The sequence below is a fragment of the Rhagoletis pomonella genome, unplaced genomic scaffold (genome assembly GCF_013731165.1).
Source record: "Rhagoletis pomonella isolate Grant_MI unplaced genomic scaffold, Rhpom_1.0 Rhpom_scaffold_00001, whole genome shotgun sequence".
Lineage (NCBI taxonomy): Eukaryota > Metazoa > Arthropoda > Insecta > Diptera > Tephritidae > Rhagoletis > Rhagoletis pomonella.
In genome coordinates, this window is record NW_023458555.1 from 47,252,738 (window position 1) to 47,273,102 (window position 20,365).

The following is a 20,365-nucleotide window of genomic DNA, read 5'->3' on the forward strand; positions in this document are numbered from 1 at the left end:
ATTGCTTCTAAAAATATTTATTTACTTTTCAAAGAAAATTTAAATTCAATGAAAAGCTTTTGCCTAAAAATTACCGGTAAATATTGGCTGCATTTCTTTACTCATTCTGAACGTTTGAAATAAACTTTTTTGTTTATTTATTCTTTAGAACGTTCCTGATGATATGTTGAGGTATATTTCAAACGCATTCTGTTTATTCCGGTTGTGAAATGGGATTATCCGGAATGTATAAAGAAACGCAGCCATTGTCTTCCCAGAGAGTTTTGCTTCACATCTAAATTCGTGCTTCCTTATTTTCATTTTGACGCAGTTCAGTGTTGATTCTTTTACTTTTATTTGGCTTTGGTTTTTGTTTTTGCTCAATTTAATTTTTATAATTTTTCATAACAAAAGAAAAAACGTTTGACGTGAAGAGAGCCATTCAAATTTGAATTTATTTACAAGCAAATATTTTTTTCCGCCATTTGCAAATTAAATAAGTTCTCTGCGAGAAGGTTTCTTTAAAAAAATACGTATACATATATGGTACATGGGATATAGAAAATCCCTTTTCCCTAGCAGTAAACCTTTTAGTGGGAGCAACAATGATATTTTTAAATAAGGCAGATCCGAATATACGCTCTCTGGGAAGACAATACCTGTAATTATTGTACCATGCTTTTCCGAATTTTTTTTTATCTCACATTTTATTTTACCACGAAAAAGAAACAAATAAATGAATGTAGTATTTTTCGCATTACTTTCACAAAAAAACAGAAAAGTACAAGTACACTTCCTTAAAAAATTAAAAACAAAAACTTTCACTCATATTAAAAAAAAAAAACATAAAATCTTGTACCGTAAAATTTATTAGGTTTAATAAAAAAGTTGCAAAATAAAAAGTTGAAATATTTACCAATAACTTATTTCAAGAATTATAAATAAATATCTTTCACTCAATATTTTTGACTATTTCTTCAAAAATTAAATTAGTTTCCAAGAAATGAAGAAAATATTTCATTCATATATTTTTTTAAGAAATATCTTAAGTTTGATAAAAAAAAAATGTTCGTAAAACATTTTGTACTTTTTTATAAGAAATTTAGGGGTCATATAGGAGATATGCCATGCTTTTGAGGCTTAGTACAAAAAAATTTCCTAATAAATTCTGCCATCAAGCAAATATTTATGAATTTAGCAATTATTTTGTAACATTTGTAAAATAAGAATTGTGTGCGTTTTTAATACAACAAATCGTTCAAGAAAAAAAATTCAAACCCGGTAAGAAACTCAGTATCACTATGCAGGTACCTGTTACTAATACACATCGCCCACCAAAAGATAAAACAAAAAATCCACTTATGTACACTCCTCGTCATTTGAACAGCGGGCCCTTTTAAGCCCTAGTATTTAGAGTTGTCCTTTTGTTTATTTAATATTCATATTTTTTTAAATCCGATTTTAAAATTTTATACAAATTAAGAAAAAATCCACAACGGAGTGCGCCACCCTAATGACCGGCAGTGAATAAGTTAATAATATTTTTAGAAAAATTTTGTCCAGCATAGATACTTTGCATGGAGGAAAATGCGCAGCAAAAAAAATTTAAAAACCAGCGCTGTTTTACACCCACTTGAAACTTGCATTTTATTATACTAAAGTTGACAATAATCAATATTAAATAAACAAAAGGAAAACTGTAAAAACTAAAGACTTGAAGGGTGCACTGTTCAAATGACGAGGAGTGTATCAGAATCAGAATGAAGTCCCAAATTTTTCATAAACCACTTTTACCTTATTGAAAAACTGCAATATTTAATACTCCAGGAACATATCAGATTCAGTAAAATGATTACTGAAATCGTTTTCGAAAAATAGTCCCAATTTTTTGTCGATATATTTGCTCATAACGTATTCCGAAAATTTTCCAGACACATTTATTTAAAAAATGTTGAAGTAATTGATTCTTTAAGTTCTGAATTCGAGTGGCCCGAAAGAAATGTACTTTTTTCATTTCATTTCATTTATTAAACAAATTCATTAGTACAATAGATCTTAAAGCTCTTTTATAGTACAACAGTAATTATAAAGCACAAACATAAAGCAACGAAAGGAAAACAATAAGTAAAAAAAAAATATAAAAAAATAAAAGAATACGAAAAATGCAACTAATTCAAATTCCAGATACAGGTACATATGTATGTATGTAAATTACCATTTTTTAGGGGATTATTTTTTCATGCATATCTTTCGCAAATTAAGTTTTTTATTCATGAAACGCTAGGTATTATGTACACATGTATGTTGCCACCTTTTTCGAATATTATACAATATATTCCTTACCTTGAAAAACAATTTTTATTAGTTTTGATTTCTGTTGAAGTTGACACAGCTTCGATGCAAAAATTTCTATTCCACTTTAAATCGTTGGAGCTACGTGGGGTAATAAAAAGAGATAATAGAAAACAAGTGATTGAAAAAGCACAGAAAAAAGCACAACAATGTTTTCGAAGTGAAGCAGGCACTAAATAACAACAACAACACGAACGAACGAACGAACGAAAATGTTACAAATTGCTTCAGTCAATAGCAAAGTGGAAAATAAGTAAAATTTGTGTTAAATATATGTATTTCTAAACACACACACACACGCATACACACGCACGTACGCATGCGAATAAACTAGTACGCGCGGGCGCGCGCGCGGACGCTAAAAAACGCAGAATCGAAAGCGAAAATGGTGAGAAAATTGCTAACTGCAACGGACGCGAAAATTGAATTGCAACGCACGAAAAATCGCGTACCTATGTAAACGAATACATACAGTGCAAATATGTACACGGTTGCATATGTATGTATGTACATATATGCGTGTACGATTTTTCAAATATGGAGGAAAACAATTTGAGAAATTTTGCAAAATATGCCTGGAATAAAAACTACAATAAATAATGAAAATTTCAAAATGCGTAGAAAAGCACTCAAACGCATGCGCGGCGTTACGCGTTGCACACAAGCATTTTTTTTTTAATTTCAAGTGAATTTTTGCTGTTACGTAACGCGAATCGAATTAAAACGTTTTCATTTTTTCTTCTTTAATTTTTCACTATTTTTAGATTTTTCGATTTTTTGCAAAGTAATCACCAGGAATTTTTCAGAACCTTACTGCAGCGCAGCTAAAAACAGACTCAACTTTGCTTATGTCAGCAACGACCACAACACCTGCAGCGGTGTGGCTTTGGTCGATTCGGCCAGCAACACCTGAACGAGTAAAGTAGCTGCAACAGCAACAGCAGCGAGCGATGCGCGTACGGCTGACTGTGAACGCTGACGCAGCCGCCGAGCTTGACTGCGCCGTGCTAAAGTCAACAACAACAGCAGCGTCGCCGCGGCAATGCACAAACACTTCATATATGTATGTATGTACGTGCATATGTACGTCTGTGCGGATGAGCAACTTCGTTCGAGCGGTTTAGGATTGCACGAACGAAGATCGACGCTAGCCTCGGCTGTTACTGTTACCGCTGCTGCTGACATCTATCATTGGCCGACTGCTCAGCGACAGTATTGTCCTCTGCCGCTGCTGCTGCGCAACAGCTGCTAAATATTAAATGCGCACTGCTAATTAACAGCCGCTGGCAGAGTCGCACGATTCTACCAGTTTTTTCTCTTTGTTTGCTGTTGCTTTTCATGTCCGATGGCAGTTGTATTGTTTTGTTTACAAACTTTTACAATTTAAGGTTATTGTTGCCGTTGCGGTTACTGATGTTGTCGCTTGTATGATCAATTGTTGTTGTTGTTCTTATTATTCGTGTTATTGCATTGTAATTTCTGTTTAGTGTTGTTGTCGCATCATCTCACGTCCCACAGATATTATCTGTAAACGTTTAAATATTCTCAAAATCTCTAAGCTGGCTTTGCTTTACAGATTTAAGTAATTGAACGCTTTTGGGGTTAAACACGTTCAAGTGTGGGCATTGCGACATTAGTACTTAATTTTAGATTTTCATAAAAAATATGCTTTCGTAGAGACTGCCGGGAGGCAATAACCCGAATCTGTGATGGCTAATTTTATTTTATGTGCACTTGCTTTGAACTTGTGTAGTGTGAGGACTAAAAATAAGCCTTTGAAAAAACTTTGAAGACCTTTCGAAGGCGATATATTTGAACCCTCGGTATTTGGGATCGGTTTAGGGAGCTCAGGAAGACAGCCGCGCGTCCACACTTCCACAGCAAAAAGGGAATGGCCAATATGTGTGGGTGCGAAGACCATTAAATTCTGGGCGATAGGAAGGCTAAGTTAGATTAAGGTGGATTCCTTAGCAAAAGGACGCACTTGAACAATAAAGTTATTGTCCTTTGTAATACCACGAATTGAATGGGGACCATTAATTAAGTCGACGACATGCCGCGAGCCGATTACAAAATTTCGAATGCCTGAGAGCTGAGAGCTGAGGGTTAGCTACGAAGTGCCAACCCAGGTGTTTTTATCTTAGCTTCTCGAAGGCTCAACAGGATAGAAAGTGTTCCACGGCATCTTCCACTTGATAGATAGTAGATCAATTAAGATCCCTAGTCTTATAATGTCTTTCAAAACGCTTCAAGAGCTAAGGCTTTGTCTGTGTTAGAAGCTTCTCGAAAAATCTGAGCGAAAACGAAATTTTTGGAGCAGATTAACATTTTTTATTAAATAGTTTAGTATTGAAACGGAGTGCTTGTAAATCAGCTTGATCTCTAAATAGTATTCAAAGCAAACTTTCCATGAATATATTTGTATTTATTTTTTTTTTAAAGTAAATAATCAGACGGCGTAAAAAATCATTCCGCAAGGAATGTTAAGGGGTAACAGCGACAACTTCTGTTACACCTTGATATACAAAACCTTGGTGGTTGCCATAGAAGTTACTGAGCAAAAATTTAAAAAGTTACCATATTATTTTTAATAAATTCTTAATGCGAATGGAAAAAAGTAAAAAAAATAGGAGCATATTAAGTCAAGCGGAGTAGGGACTAGATTTAAAATTTAAAAACGAAAACGGAGTAATCTACTCCGATCGGAGCAAAGTCCGGACGCTGACAACGCCTCAGAAACCTTAGATGCACTTAAATTTGCTAATACTTTCACAAGAATCGCCGGTTTTTTTAACATTTTCGCTATTAATTCTTTTTATAAATCATATATTTTGCAATTTAACTCAATAAAACCGCGTTTTCTGGCGAAAAATTGATTACTGAGAAGATTTACTATTTTATAGTTTATTTCATTCTCCCATTCGGATTTGTTTACTTTTACTTGAGAAATTTCAGCGTCGCCGGGAATGCGGAATCTTGTATTATATCATTCTTTGATACCATATAAGTGTTTAGTGTTGGACAATTTTTGCTCTTAAAATTAAGGCGTTTGAATGGTAGATGCTCAAAAAAGTGGCAGATCTACCACAATGTGGTAGAAGTCCGATCACTGCCTCCAATATGACTCCTAACTTGGACTCGTATTGGCGAGCCCTTCTGAGAATGAAAATATGCTATTTCCTTACTCCGTTTCGAACTCATAATAAGGGTTACTACTCAGAATACTCAGACTTTTTTTGATTCAGGGTATTTATTTTTATGATGTTTATTAAATTAAATAATACTATCACTTTTCCCCTAAAATAGAATGAAGAACCCTTATGTTCTTTTTCCTCGTTTATTTCCTTTTTGACATTCTTTTTCTTAAATTTAATGAGATTTTTGGTTGCTGACGGCTTATAATGAGACATTCTCCAAAAACTAAAAGTGCAGACAGTCAAGTCTACTTTTCAATACTGGTTCTTGTGTTCTTTTTTCCGTCCGCAATTCACTTTTACTGACATGGGTACACACATCCACACATACTTACATAGTCTTTTGTTTATGCTAGCTTATGCATATACATAGTTTGCAATATCAATGGTTGATCTACCTTGTCATGTTGTTGTATCAGCAGATCACGTTGGCCAAATGTTTCGACTCCGGTGCTGAATAAGCGTTTAATCGAATAACCAAAGGTGATTTGGACTATCTTGCCAGTCAACTGTACATGAAGATGCGGTTTGGACCCACTTACACTGAGGAGGATCCTCTTCCTTTCGTTTATGGCAACAACGATCTTCTGATATTTGACTTTTTCAGCAAACGATCAAGTCTAACTGCTTGTTTCGGCTCTAGCTCAACCCGCCATTGACGCTTAGCGAACTGCGCCTATTCACATCATTTTACCTTCACGAAGTCCTAATTCAATAGCTCATTGTCCCTGATCGGTGAGGTGGCCTTTAGGATGGTGTGTTCTGATGAAGTCCTTGGACAAACTGAGGGCTTTAAAGCTTGCCGTTTGTATGTTAGATGCTAGGGTCGATGGGTTATGAGGTTAGTCCGCGTATTTGGACTTCCTGGTTCATTACATAAGCCCGTAATTATACGATGTACAATATGGAGCCTTCCTGTCTGCATCCTCGTTTGGCATCGAGCAGTTCGTAGAGTCCTTCCCAATTCTGACGAAGCTGAAGACATTGCTCAACCTCGTTTTACACAGCTGTTTTAGTTTCGCGGAGGTATAAAGTTCAGATATCGTATCATTCTATATTCCATCTAAAGCAATTTTAAAGTCGACAAGAGACGGTAAGAGGTCTGCGTCTTCCAGCCGTTGAACGCCTGGTCTAAGATGGATTTACGAGGTCTAAATACACGCTAATAAGGCCCGATGAGTTCGTTGACAGAGTACCTTATCCTTTCACTTAAATCGCGTATGGCTGGGTTTCCTTTATTGTGGTTTCGGCGTAAAACACTTAAATTTCTGTCGTCTGGCAAAATGATGCAGAATAAATGCATATTTTCAACTCCAGTCGCTTTATTGATCTTCTTGTGCGACACCGCGATATGAGTTCCTTAACAAGGCTGCTATGTTAGAACTCGCAAACATGAATCTTGCCTTGCCCGTACATCACATTTTTTGGATGGCGGTGCGAACTTCCCGAAGACAGAAACCAGACGAGCAGAGGCAACTTCCCCGCTTAAAGTTCGGACATTATTTTAAACGTTTGCCTGGTCATCATTCTCATTATTCCGCGTTTTTTTTTCAAATGAATGTTTATATCGCCAAAAACGTATAAAAACTTTTAACTCAATTAAATAAGATTATAAACTTACTTAATACTTGGAAGTTGTATTTACATATGCACATACATACATACATAATATGTAAATACGTATGATGATCCACAAGTGATGTGTCAATCACACACATACAAAGTGTATTTTATGTAATTAAGTAAGTTTGCCTCCCGCGGCGCTTAAGCATTGCTTCTCAACATTCGTTTTGTGACTGCAAACAAAACTCAATGAGAATTTTAATTCCGCCAGCGATTTGGTAACAGCAAAGAATTGTTGCCGCACACAGTGGTGCCAACGAGAAATTTACTATTCAAAAGGGGTCTACAGACTACAATTCTTTACGAATTTTCAATTATTTTTTTTACGAAAAATAATTACATTTTTAAGAGGTTTAACGGACCTTTATTTTTTTTAAGTTTTGTTTGTTTATATACATTTTTTTTGTGCAAAGTGCAGAGAAAGTAGAAATTTTGAAGAGAATCAATTTTCCCTTTCCTGTTAATAAATGTATAATGAAAACTAGTTGAAATCCATTAAAAGGTTCGCTTAAAACGAAGAAAATCGCACATGTAAAATTCTAAATCTTATAAAAAAAATCAATATTTTTTTTCTTAGAAAAATTTAAGGTATGCAGTTTTATAGCCTACATCTGAACTTGTTAAAATCTGAACTTGTTAGAAATAGCACTGATTTTTTATAATTTTTTTGCTAACATTTCGAGCACAAATGCAATAACGATAGTAAAGAGCGTGTCAGACGTGGCAAAATTTCAAGTTTTCCACGCAATTCGCTATCAAATTGAGAAGGAGAAATTTTATTTCGCAATCTGCGACTCGTCTTTCGGAAATAAAAAACCTCTTTTGAAAGACACTTTACTTGCAAAGTGTGACTGATCATGCAACTGCTTTCTGAAATTTCTCAATTTGGCAGCCTTTTCGAAATGTATTGCATTGCCACGTCTGACAGGCTCTTAAGACTGTTCAAAAGACTTTTATTATTCTAGTACAAAAGTTTAGAGAAAAAGCTCTCTCATTCACCGTTAATAGCGAGAAAGCACTGGTATATCATCTAGCTGGCATAGCCCCAACAGTCGCCAAGGCCGTCGATTGAGCAAAGCGCTGGTGCTCCCTTTGGAATTTCCTGGTTCGAAACCTGCGCAGCAAGTTTTTTTCACTATAACTTTTTCTCTTTTTAATTATTACATTTCGATGTATTAAAAAGAAAAATATATCGTTTTTAATTTAACTTATTTTATTTATATATAATTTTTTTAAAAAGTTTATTGTTTAAAAAAGTAAAATACATACTTTCAATTTCATTAAATTTTTAATAACGTATTTTTTCTACTTTTTAATTGAGTATTTTTTTACTTTTTCGATTTAATTTTCTTTGGGTTTTGGATTTTATTTTACTGTTTTTAATATATGCACCTTTTTTATGACAATAAACTGTTAGTATCTTATTTTATTTCTTTTTAGTCTCTTTGTGAGTTAATTTTCTTTTAATTTTTATATTTTGCTTTAATAAAATATAGATGTATAAGTATTTGATTCTGAGTGTCTCTTATTTTCTTTTTCCTATTTGATTTTCTTTTTTAATGGCTATATTTTATTGTTTTAAAAAGAAAAAAATATTTTGTATTTCATTTAGATTTTAGGACCTTATTTTATTTCTTTTCCTATTTTAAATTAATTTTCTTTAAATTTCTACATTTTGTTTCACAATTAAAAATATTTTTTTCTTAATTATATTTAATTTTGAAAGACTATTTTCTTTTTCAATTTAACCTTTTATTTTTCAAACTTAATTCTTAATTTAAAATTTTAGATTGCATTGATTGAAAAAAATAAATTTTTTTATTTAATTTAATTTTCAGGACCTTATTTCATTTTATTTTTTCCCCCTTTTATAATAAATTTTTTTTTAATTTTTAGATTTTGTTTTAGAATTAAACATTTTTTTCTAAATTTCATTTAATGTTAAGTATTATTTTCTTCCTTTTTACTTGAATTTTTTATTCTCAAATCTAATATTAATATTAAATTTTAGATTGGATTGATTGAAAAAAGGGTATTTTGAATTTCCTTGAATTTTTAGGGCCTTAAATAATTTAATTTTTTACCCGTTTTTAGTAATTATTTTTTTTTAGATTTTGTTTAGAATTAAAAATATGTTGTCTTAACTTCATCTAATTTTCAAGTACCATTTTATTTTTCTATTTAACTTTTTATTTTCAAATTTATTTCTTAACTTAAAATTGTAATTTTATTGTCTTAAAAAGAAAAATATTTTTTTTATTTCATTTAATATTTAATATTTTTATTTTTTCTGTTAATTGTTTTTTATTTAATTTGTTATGTATTTTTTTTTTGTAGGGTAGTTAGTTTTTTAACAAGAAAAACATATATATTTTTTTTTAATGTAATGAAATGATTTTATTTTTTCAAATTCATGTTGTAGAAGTTCAAATGATCTGGAAGGTAAGCACTACAACGGGATATGTGAGGTCAATGAAATGTCGACAAAAAAAATCTCCTCGAGACAAGAACAACGCTATATCGTGCTTTAATATCAGATTGTAAATGCCTGAAATATGACAAAAAAATTTTAAAAGGCGACCCTTAGGTTCGGCAAAAGAAATAAAAAATTCCAAGTTTCCTTGCAAATATACTTTAGACTCAGAAGTGTACAGCAATCGTTTTTGTAAGGCAATGTACATATATACATACATACGTATGTAAATATATGCGGATATAGTATACTTCACGATCGTAAATATATTTGTATGTATGAGTAAGCACCGCCTTGTAAATATGTAAAAAGTATTTATTTGTAAGCATTTTGTGCTGAAAGCTTTAAAAAGGATTTGCTGCTTAGTGGAATAATTTTGATCGCAAATCATAAATCATTGTGGGGTGACGCGACAGCTAGGCTGACGTACAACGTAACCAACAGGTAGACACTGATGGTCTGATGGACTGATGGACTGATGGACTTTTGAACTTATAAACTTTTATGGAAATTAATGTGCTTATGTCCATATATATGTATGTACATATGTATTTAGGCACGTGCATACATATTTGTGCATGTATGTATCTATTTGTTTAAAGGAGTGTCCAACATTAATTTGTGCAAACAAAAACAAAAAAACAAGCAAACAAACAAAGAATCGTCACGTACGCGAGTGAAATGCATTCAAATGCGCGAACTTGTCGGACGTGCCTTACATACATATGTACAAGTACATACATACATATATCGAAGCAAAGCGCTTATACAAAACTTTGAAGGCTTCAAAGATGATCGCATTGAATTATTTAAATATTCTTACAAACATACCACCTTTACTTAATGTGCAGATAATTTCTGTAATTATTTTTAAGTGGTAATTAGCCAACAAAGGAAATTGATTTATCATTCGTTTATTGATCTTTCTGCTAAGTAAGTACTTTTATATCAAAACGAAATTATAAGGGGAAGAGGAGTACGCGTGGAAGGCACTTGGAGAACACTTGCGAGCGCTAACCACGCGTGATATTGAAATCGTACATGGAGCCTTCAAGGCCAAGGAAAGTAAGTTGGTGATCATTGAGTCACAAAAAAAAAAAACGAAATTCAGCCTCTATAAAGAAAATTTGCTCTACTATGAATTTAAACTTTTTTACTTCTCTGGGTGTTAAAGCATAATAGCCTCTAACACAAATTTTCAGTACAAAGTATCTTTAAACTGCCTTCAAAAGTCACTGAGCAAACTGCGCCCACGTTTAGTGATCTGTCAGCAGTCCATTGCCTCCCAGTCATGAGTATGAGCAAGTATTCACCCAGTGTGGGGGTGGCTTCAATGCCGATGGTGAGGATGGTATAACTGGTTGCAGACTGAGCAATGCTTGGTCCGAGCCAACTCCGGCCAAATGATCAGATTTCGCCCCTGGCACCCAATGTGAAGCAAGCTCGTTATGTTTACTAACACAATTTAGTTGAGACTTGCATTTCCGAACTAATTTGGTAGTTAGAGGGATGACCAATGCCTCAACTGCAGCTTGGCTGTCACTCCTTCCCCTCCAACTGTTTCCTACCAAGTAGTCGATGACCTTGATGATTGCAAATACCTCAGCCTAGAAGACTGAAGCATATTCCCCAAGAGAAAAGTTACAATTTTCCCCCCTTTCATTAGATCCTCAGCCTGAGTCAGTGTTGGAGCCATCAGCAAAGATTCGACAATGTGTGAGTCCGGGCTTGGTATTGGAATTAAACCAGCACTCGGCCACCGGGAACTCAACATTATAAAATCTCTTCAGCAAAGGGTAATGGTGGCGTACTATCCCTATTGGAAATTCTCTAGAAAAATCCCTAATTCTGTATTTAGCCTCACTAAATTGTCCGTAACTGAGGTTTTCCAAAACAGGTTCTGGCATGCAAATCCCTTCTACATAAATTTAATTCCGGCACTTAATAGATTTTCTTAACAATGTTCTCACCAATAGAATCTGGACAAGCTCTATCATACAAATCATTAATCAGAGATAATCACTTCTGCCGCTGAACATTTTCGCTCAGCAACGAATATCTCTCGTAGACTCTCTCTCGTAGTGCCTGGACTTTGAGTTAATCACTTTTGGTGTTGGGAAGATTTCCTTAACTGAGAACTTTTTTGCAGTTCCAGGACTAGCTGTTTCCTACAATATCTATCTGGAGTAACCTATCGTGTTGCTGGCAAGGGTTTTCTTGATACCGCCATGACAAACTCTGGCAAGTGAGAGCCTAACAAGGCACTGGGTATTTTCCTCGAAGCTAAACTTTCCGTGCCAGAGGTTAGACTGACTGTAGCATAACATGACTGTAATCCAGAAGAGGGCATTCACAATAAATCGAAAAGGGGCTATTTAGATTTTCCAAAAAGGGCCTGTACAGAACCTTTCATTCTTAGCTAGAGAGTAAACTTTATTCAGAAAAGTAAGAAAGGGCATATAAAGAATTTATTCAAAGGGCCGGTCCGGCAATTTTAAAAAGGGTTGATATGGAATAGCAAGAATGGCTCTGGTCAGAATTCCAGAAAAGAGCGTTCGGGAAGATTTGATGAAAAGCGCGTGCGTAGAATATCTAGATATTTGAGCCGAAGGGGACGACACTAATGCTCCTAACGAAAGTAAAGTGGTGATTTACTCACCCCTTCTCTGCTGCCGAAAATTGTTAGAAAAGCTCTATGTCACTTTCCAAAAAGGGTTTTCCTCGTGATCTCTAGAATAACAGACATGGCATTTTATATTACAGTGGCTGCTTAGACTAGCGTTATCTTTGTGTCGAGTGCCTCGATATTTTTCCATGTCTATTTTTTATTTCCGGCTGGGAGACATAAGCAGCGCCAGGTCAAGTGCAGTGCCAGGTTTTGTAGAGAAAGCTCCCGTACAGCGCACGGCTATTGTTCTTTGAAGTTTAGCAAGCAGATTTTCCACGCTTCTGAGGCTCTGCTCCACCATACCACTGAGGCATATCTGATTATGGGTCTGATCATAGAGGTATAGATCCAGAGGATGCCCTTTGGTGACAGACTCCACGTTTTGCCAAAGACCTGGTTTCATTGCCAAAATATCGCCAATGCTTTTGAGGTTTTGTGCTGCACGTGAGATTTCCAGGAATACTACCAGATTTTAACTTTGCTCTGAAGTCGGAATTGTGACTTCTTTAACACTGGACGTGCTTCGACTAACAACAATATTGATTCGTTTTTGGTTGTTGTTATTGATTCGCTTCGTACTTCTCTCTGAAGATATTTACCTTTTTCTTTATTATATGTAACAGAGTAAAGGATATGTATTTCACATTTTATGTATGTGTTAAAAAAAATATATATAAAGAACTAAAACTCATAAAATGCATTTTCTTTTTAAGTGTTGTTTATGCGTTGTTTACAGACAGGCTCAAAAGAGCGAAGCACTTCCAGGGTTAAGTGTGAAGGGAATGAGACCCTGCGTTCTTCTTCTTCTAGTGAGCATAACACTACTTTCGGTTGGAAAAGGGTTGCACCCTGCAAACAGCCGGCAGTGTTGAGCCCGTCACTACACAGGCCACATCGTCCGTAGCCTTTGTTAACAGCGCGCATGACATATTGACCTGCTTCAGCATTGAACGAATCCAATTTACCACTACAGGATATACTGCATGCCGTAGAACAAAATTGCACAAGCTATCGAAGGTGGTGTCTACACAGGTCTACACCCAGAAAAAAGTCAACTAAAAGTATTTCTCTCAACAGGTGATTTGGTAACTGTGACCAAATAATGTAACTACATATAACCAAATTATATGTTCAGTGAAACATCTTCAGTGGACATATGTAACTAAATCCTTTCTCAGTGTACGTATAATTGAGAAACCTCACGATGCCCCTTAGCTAATTGTCATTCGAAGTGCGGTGTGTGCTCTGCTATTTCCTGTTCTTCGGCAAAATACCTGCCCTTGTTAAAATGTGTCAAAGTGACATTTGAAAAATCCTTCAATACTTTTCGTCGCGTAATGCGTAATTGTACCAATTTTTTATCTTCATAGTTATAGTATTTTCGCTCAACAGATTTTCGCAGCAATCCGCGGATGTATCTTGATGTAATATTTCTCCAGGATCGGGGATTCCACATAAGATAAACCATCGCTGCGGACGGGATTCCTATTATTAAAACGGCGGCAATTTTCCAAATTCCCAATATAATCGGCTTTTGACAATGGTTTCACATTACCAGACGGTTAGGTTCGGTTTTATGCTCCCTTTCGGCAGTTCAGTTTCCAGGGCTCAGACTTTGGTTTAGGCCTTTGTCATCAATTCTAGGCTCTTCAAATATTTAATTTTTTTGTACTGAAGATGGCGCTGGCTGAGTTATTCTCCTCCAATTTGTGGTGTGTGTATTGATGTTGGCATATAAATGGAGGAACCCACAATTTTACATTGCCTGGCAAAAGTTTGTTTTTGATAAGGGGACTGCAGTAAGAAAATTATTTCTATTTTTTTTTAAGATGCGCGGATCGAATCGTGGACCTACTGAGCTTTAGATGGTCCTCTATGACTGATCCTTTTGCAATTGCTCCCCGGTTTTTTCAATTGTGTCTAATATTTTTTTTTTCCAAATATAAACCTGTCGTGAATCAAGTGACTTCATTCAACTGAGGCTTTTCGTTCTGATTACCACCGATCTATTATTTACAGTCGAGACAAGTACTATGTAGAACAACCGAGTCATTGTAGAGTCATCAATTTTGTGTTTTTTCCACCCCACTCATTGATTTATTTAATTTAATCATTCTAAACGCTTGTCAACCGACATGCAATGATTTAAAGTGCTTTAGCGTGACATTTTTATTCACTTTTGCAGTGTTTACCTACTAGCTATGCAAAAGGCAAAAAATTACACAAATGACTTTCTCGCTTTTTTGGTTTTGCTTTTCTATTTGCCAAGCGAAAATTTGGCTGCAAATAGAGCAAAAAGTATGCAAACAAGGTAAACGTTCAGATATTCAAACAAGTACATATGTATGTACGTAGCTAGTTGATTCCCTGTGGGAGTTGCGCTTACAAGCGGCTAACCAGCACTGCGGCCGGGGCTGCGGCATTTGCGCGAAACAGCAGAGCGTTGGTGATGTGGCTGGAACGGTAACAGGCAGACAACCAACCAACCACTTCATCATTAATATGCAATGCAGCGTGCGGCGCATCTTAACCGACCGAGCGACAAACCGTCAGGCCGGCCGGTTCCACTTTTCGCTTCGTTCGCACATACTATACGCGGCTTTTTAGAATCATAAATTTTCAGAAATTTACTGACATGGCGGGTATCAATGTATATACAAACGTATACGTATGAATCAGTGATGGGCAAAATTTTATTTACTAAGTATTAAGTTCTATGTATTTTATAGTAAATACCAAAAAGAGGACTGACTTCTCAATCAACCGGCATACGAGAACAGTGGAACCACATTTCAAGCTCTTTAAGTACCGCGAGCCCGAAAGAACAACTGATACGATGAGGAGTGTCAAGAAGCTGCAGAGAAAAAAGACGCCGCCTACAGAGTCACGCTGCGATCGGGCACAACGTGAGCCTTTGGGGACCGCTATAGGGTACTGAAGAGGGAAGCGAGGCGTATTTTTCGCAATTAAGGAGATGCCGAAATGTTTCAGACACGACGGCTCCCTCCATGTGACTTCTTAAATCTCATGTTGGAGAAGATAATAAGAGCTGCAGAACTGAACCACTCAGGAACAATTTACTACAAGAGCGTGCAATTTCTGGCTTATGCCGCTAACATCGACATCATCGGTAACCAAAACCTCGAAGTCTATTCTGTCTTTTCCAAGTAAAGTCCTCTCTTGACGTACGAAAACCACTCTAAATGTCTCTCATAATGCCAATGACAACATCCGATGAGGCGGCTCTTGCAGTATTCGAGAGAAAGATTTTGCGGAAGATTTCCGGGCATTTACGTGTTGGCGACGTCGAGTACCGCAGAAGATTTAACGATGAGCTGTATGAGCTTTACTTTCGATATGCACACAGTGCAGCGTATTAAGATGCAGCGTACTCGGAACTCGCTGGTGGTAGCAAAGCAAGAGATGCGATGAAAAGACCAAGTGGAGAAGGACTTTGCATCACTTGGCATTTCCAATTGGCGCCAGTTGGCACAGAGAAGCTTTGTTGAACTCGGTCAAAATCTCTTAGGCGGTTACAGAGCCAAAGAAGAAGAAGAAATACCAAAGTACTAATTATTTAGTTGTTTGGATGTTACTAAATACCGAGTATGCTAAATACTTAGTAGAAAGATATTTAGTTAGTTTCACTTAACGAAGCACCGCGTACAAAAATATTTAGTGACTTTGTCTTTACTAAATACTGGATACAAAAGAACTTAGTAGTATGATGATTTATTTTGGAACGAATTTCCGTCATCCCTTGTCAAGTTTGGTTTGCAGACAAACCGGTTTCGGCATTGTGCCATCTTCAGTGTCATTTTTCGTTCTCCAAGTTTGGTTTGCAGACAAACCGGTTTCGGCATTGTGCCATCTTCAGTGTCATTTTTCGTTCTCTCGTTAGTAGTATGACTTCACTAGGTACTGGATATAAAAGTACTTAGTACTTGTGATTCGATTAAATACTAATACATATTTAGATACATACTTGCTATTTTCCAGTGTAAAAATAAAAAATTTCCGGATTTTCGAGACTAATTCAGACTGCTTCGGAATTTTTAAGATTTTCTAGACTTTTTCCGAATTTTCGGTGTTTTAGGGCCCATTTTGGGATTTACAAGAGATTTGCGAAACTACTTCGAAAGTTACGGAACTCTATTCCCGTGACTACATATTTAGATATTTTCAAGACAACTTCGAGGTTGCTAGCATTTCCGCGATTCTCAGGACTACTTCGGGGTTTTTGGGACCCTTGGAAGTATTTCGGGCTTTGGGGACTATTTCTCGATTTCAGGACTATTTCTCGATTTTCGAGCCAACTACGGGATTCTCGAGCCTTTGAGAATAGTTCTCGATTTTTGGTATTTTCGGGTCTAGATTAGGTGAGCTGAGATGAACTAAGGTGAGGGGAAATTAATTGAGGTTAATTGAAATGAGCTGAGAGGAGTTTAAGTGAGTTTATGTGAATTGAGGTAAGTTAATATAAGCTGAAGAGAGTTTAGGTGAGTTAGCATGGGCTGAGGGGAGTTTATGAGAGTTTGTGGGAGGGGAATTCAGTTGATGTGAGATGAACTGAGATGAATTGTCGTGAGTTATGAATTGAGTTAAATTAAGGTGAGTTGACTTGAACTGAAGTTAGTTGAGATGAAGTGATTTGAGTAATATTCACTTATATATTGGGTGAGGTAAGGTGAGTTTAGATGAGATGAGGTGAAGCGAGTTGTGGTAAAGAAAGTTGTGGTAAGAAAATTTGAGGTGAGTGTATAATTTTTCCTAAATCGAAGAGTACAATTTAGTTTGTAGGAGTTTAGCCATCTATTATATACCATATGGAGTACTATAGTGGCAGTATTTTCCACCTGCTACATACTTTCATTTTTTACTTTACTATCTAACGGCTTCTAAATACCTAAGTTTTTTTTAACTTGAGTATTTAGACATGCCCAAGTACTAAGTTTTTGAATATTTAGCGTCCAACATGGCAATTTAAATTCAAAATTACTTAAGTGTGCCCATCACTGGTTTGGTACATACATGCTTCTGAGCGTTATTATTTTAGATTTTTCGTATAAGTTTTTTTTTTCCCAGCGCTCAAAAGGATATTCAATATTTGTGGTTGTTGCTTTTGACAAGTTTGTACATTAAAATTTCATTATATTTGGCACATTTTTAATCTTGCAACATTGATCGGTCACGTAGTATCTACGTACTACATGCAGCTAGCGTGACTATGGACGGACATTTGGCGCTGAGTTGTCATGATGGACTGGCACGTGTATGGGTATGGCATGGCCTGCAACGCATAATCTGTATAGGAGCATTAGTTGTTTTATAAAATTTATATTTAATAAGTAATTTAAACTTAACTTTGCATTATGTGGCTAAATACGTACATACATATGTATGTATGTCGATGTTAATGTCATTAGGCACTCGTGCCTACAATGCATGTAAATATGTAACTAACGGGTGATTTTTTTGAGGTTAGGATTTTCATGCATTAGTATTTGACAGATCACGTGGGATTTGGTGTCAAAGAGAAAGATGCTCAGTATGCTTTGACATTTCATCATGAATAGACTTACTAACGAGCAACGCTTGCAAATCATTGAATTTTATTACCAAAATCAGTGTTCGGTTCGAAATGTGTTTCGCAAACCCAATTGCTGCGAACGGCGACGAATCAACATTTCACGGTCTTCAGCAACACTCTCAGAAACAGACGCAATATTCTCTTCTGTACGCACTGTACGCATTCGTGTGGTTGGTTTAATGTCCAATAAAGTAAACTGAGTGCGAAACTTGGTCACAATCGCATTAATTGTTTGCTCACTTGGTCGATTATGTAGACCATAAATCGGACGTAAAGCGCGAAACACATTTCGAACCGAACACTTGGTAATAAAATTCAATGATTTGCAAGCGTTGCTCGTTAGTAAGTCTATTCATGATGAAATGTCAAAGCATACTGAGCATCTTTCTCTTTGACACCATGTCTGAAATCCCACGTGATCTGTCAAATACTAATGCATGAAAATCCTAACCTCAAAAAAATCACCCGTTATTTGGTGGCATTTTGAGTATTTACATTTTACCATACTGCACTTGTACAGAAATATGTACATAAGTATGTATATACATAGTTGCATATTTGTACACGCGTAATTCATACCCTATAAGCAAACAAAGTATCACTGAATGCAAATATTTTCCGTATAAACAATATACATACCTACTTATACTTGTGCATACATACAATAGGTGATAATGCCCAAACTAATACGAAGCTTTAAAAACAAATTAAACTAAAGTGTTTGATTAGGAATTTTTTTAAATTTTTGCGCAGTGATCGTTCAATACTCTTATTTTGATGAAAAATTTAAGTAATTTTACACGGGATCAATATTTACAAATCAGTTCAGTTCCTTATAGATATACTGATTATGATGGAGAGGGAAAAATATTTACTTGGAACAAATACTAGAACTATCGCCCAAGCCCACTTCAAACTTTAAAGGCTATAAAATGACTTGAGTAATAATTGCACCGACAGTGTTGCCGTTGTGCGACTAAAGGTGCAATATGACCCTTTTTAGGCGCCAATACCCTTTGACCCGACTTTTTGAAATTTTGGATTTTTTTACCCTTTTCCAAAATTACTTTGTGCGACTTTTGCCCCTTTTCAGAGATTTTGTTTTAGAACCATGCTATTAAAAAATATTTCCTCCTGTAAGTAGGAAAAAATGCACCACTTAAAACGTTTAAAGGAAATTCAACACTTCTTTCAGCAACTCGATTTCTATATTTTGTTTAAAGCTTGTCCCGCTATTTTCTTCATAAATTTAACATCGCAACGTTCTTGCAGCGAAAAGACTTTATAATACATGCAAATTTGATTTTGACTTGGGATCTCAGATTTTTTTACTAGTAAAGAAAAGCAAATATAATATGGTGACTCTTTATTTCGTCAATTACCCCTTTTTTACGACTTCCTGCTTCAATTGCAGTGAGGTGAGTAATGTATAATTTTCGATTTACTGGGACTTACATTGCGTGCAGATTTCTTAGAATAGCTTTTTATGAGACATAGGACGCTCATTTAGAAAAAGCACGCCTGAAATTCGGAGATGCTTTCGCGATACTGTGGGTGCGATAACCTTACAGCTGGCACTGCGTAGTTTCAGAACAGAAGAGGCCACTCCTAGAGGAGTTCACATTGTGGCACGTTTCCTTATTGGTGTGTCTCCATTCACCAAGATATTCTTACCCATTCCAGCAGAGCTTCATCAATCTGGATGTCAAGTAATGATTGGAGTACGGCTTCTGGATAGACGTTGTTAAAGGCCCAATCTCTACCGAGAGTTATACTTAAAGTAAGGAAAGACCTCTTTCAATTTTAGACATAATTTTATGTGTAGCAGTATTCAGGGACTTGCCTATAGAATGTCTATACCCACATCTGGGAAATTTATGATGAATGAAATGAAATGAATGAATGAAAACTACTATATCTATTCGATAGATAAAAAGGTGCTGAATAATATATCCAACTGATTAAAAATTGATCGACGCAGAATATATCGAAACAAATAATAACTATCGGGTTTTGTAGAGACTCATGACAATAACATCCGCAGCTTCGACCAAAGTCACTGGACTGAAAGAAAAAGGAAATTAAATAGTGTATAATAAACTTTCACACGAAAATGATACGGAAAATGATGTTGTAGGTGCAATCTCCAGACTGAAATTCGAATGGTCGACTGGTTTTCTACCTGTTAATAATAATAGTATTAATTCTTATGGTTTCACGAGGCAGTGATTTTGCGATATATGTTTATACTTTAAAAACTGAAATTCCCTTTCAGGTACGGGTTTTGTATGTCACGAAATTATTGCCAATAGAGATTTTTTGTGCAATTATCTGTTTATGGTTCACAATAAATAAAAGAAAAATACAAGTTTCACAATTTTTCGAAATTCGAATTATTTTGGAAGTTATGGCTACTAACTTTTTTCGAAACTGTTGACATTTTATTTGTTTTCTCACGATTGGTAATACTGGTTGTGCTCATTTTT

At 35.5% G+C, this 20,365-nt stretch overlaps 1 protein-coding gene across 3 annotated transcripts in view; it reads right to left on the bottom strand.

The window, feature by feature from the left end:
• LOC118745146 (fatty acyl-CoA reductase wat) overlaps positions 1-3,196 on the bottom strand; it is a gene marked incomplete at its 3' end in the record, with an annotated part of 160,569 nt that extends 157,373 nt beyond the window's left edge. Inside the window, 2 exon segments of one of the 3 annotated variants that reach the window (XM_036478688.1) lie at positions 2,323-2,412; positions 3,173-3,196. 3 annotated transcript variants of the gene reach the window in all.
• Positions 3,197-20,365: the final 17,169 nt, after the last annotated feature.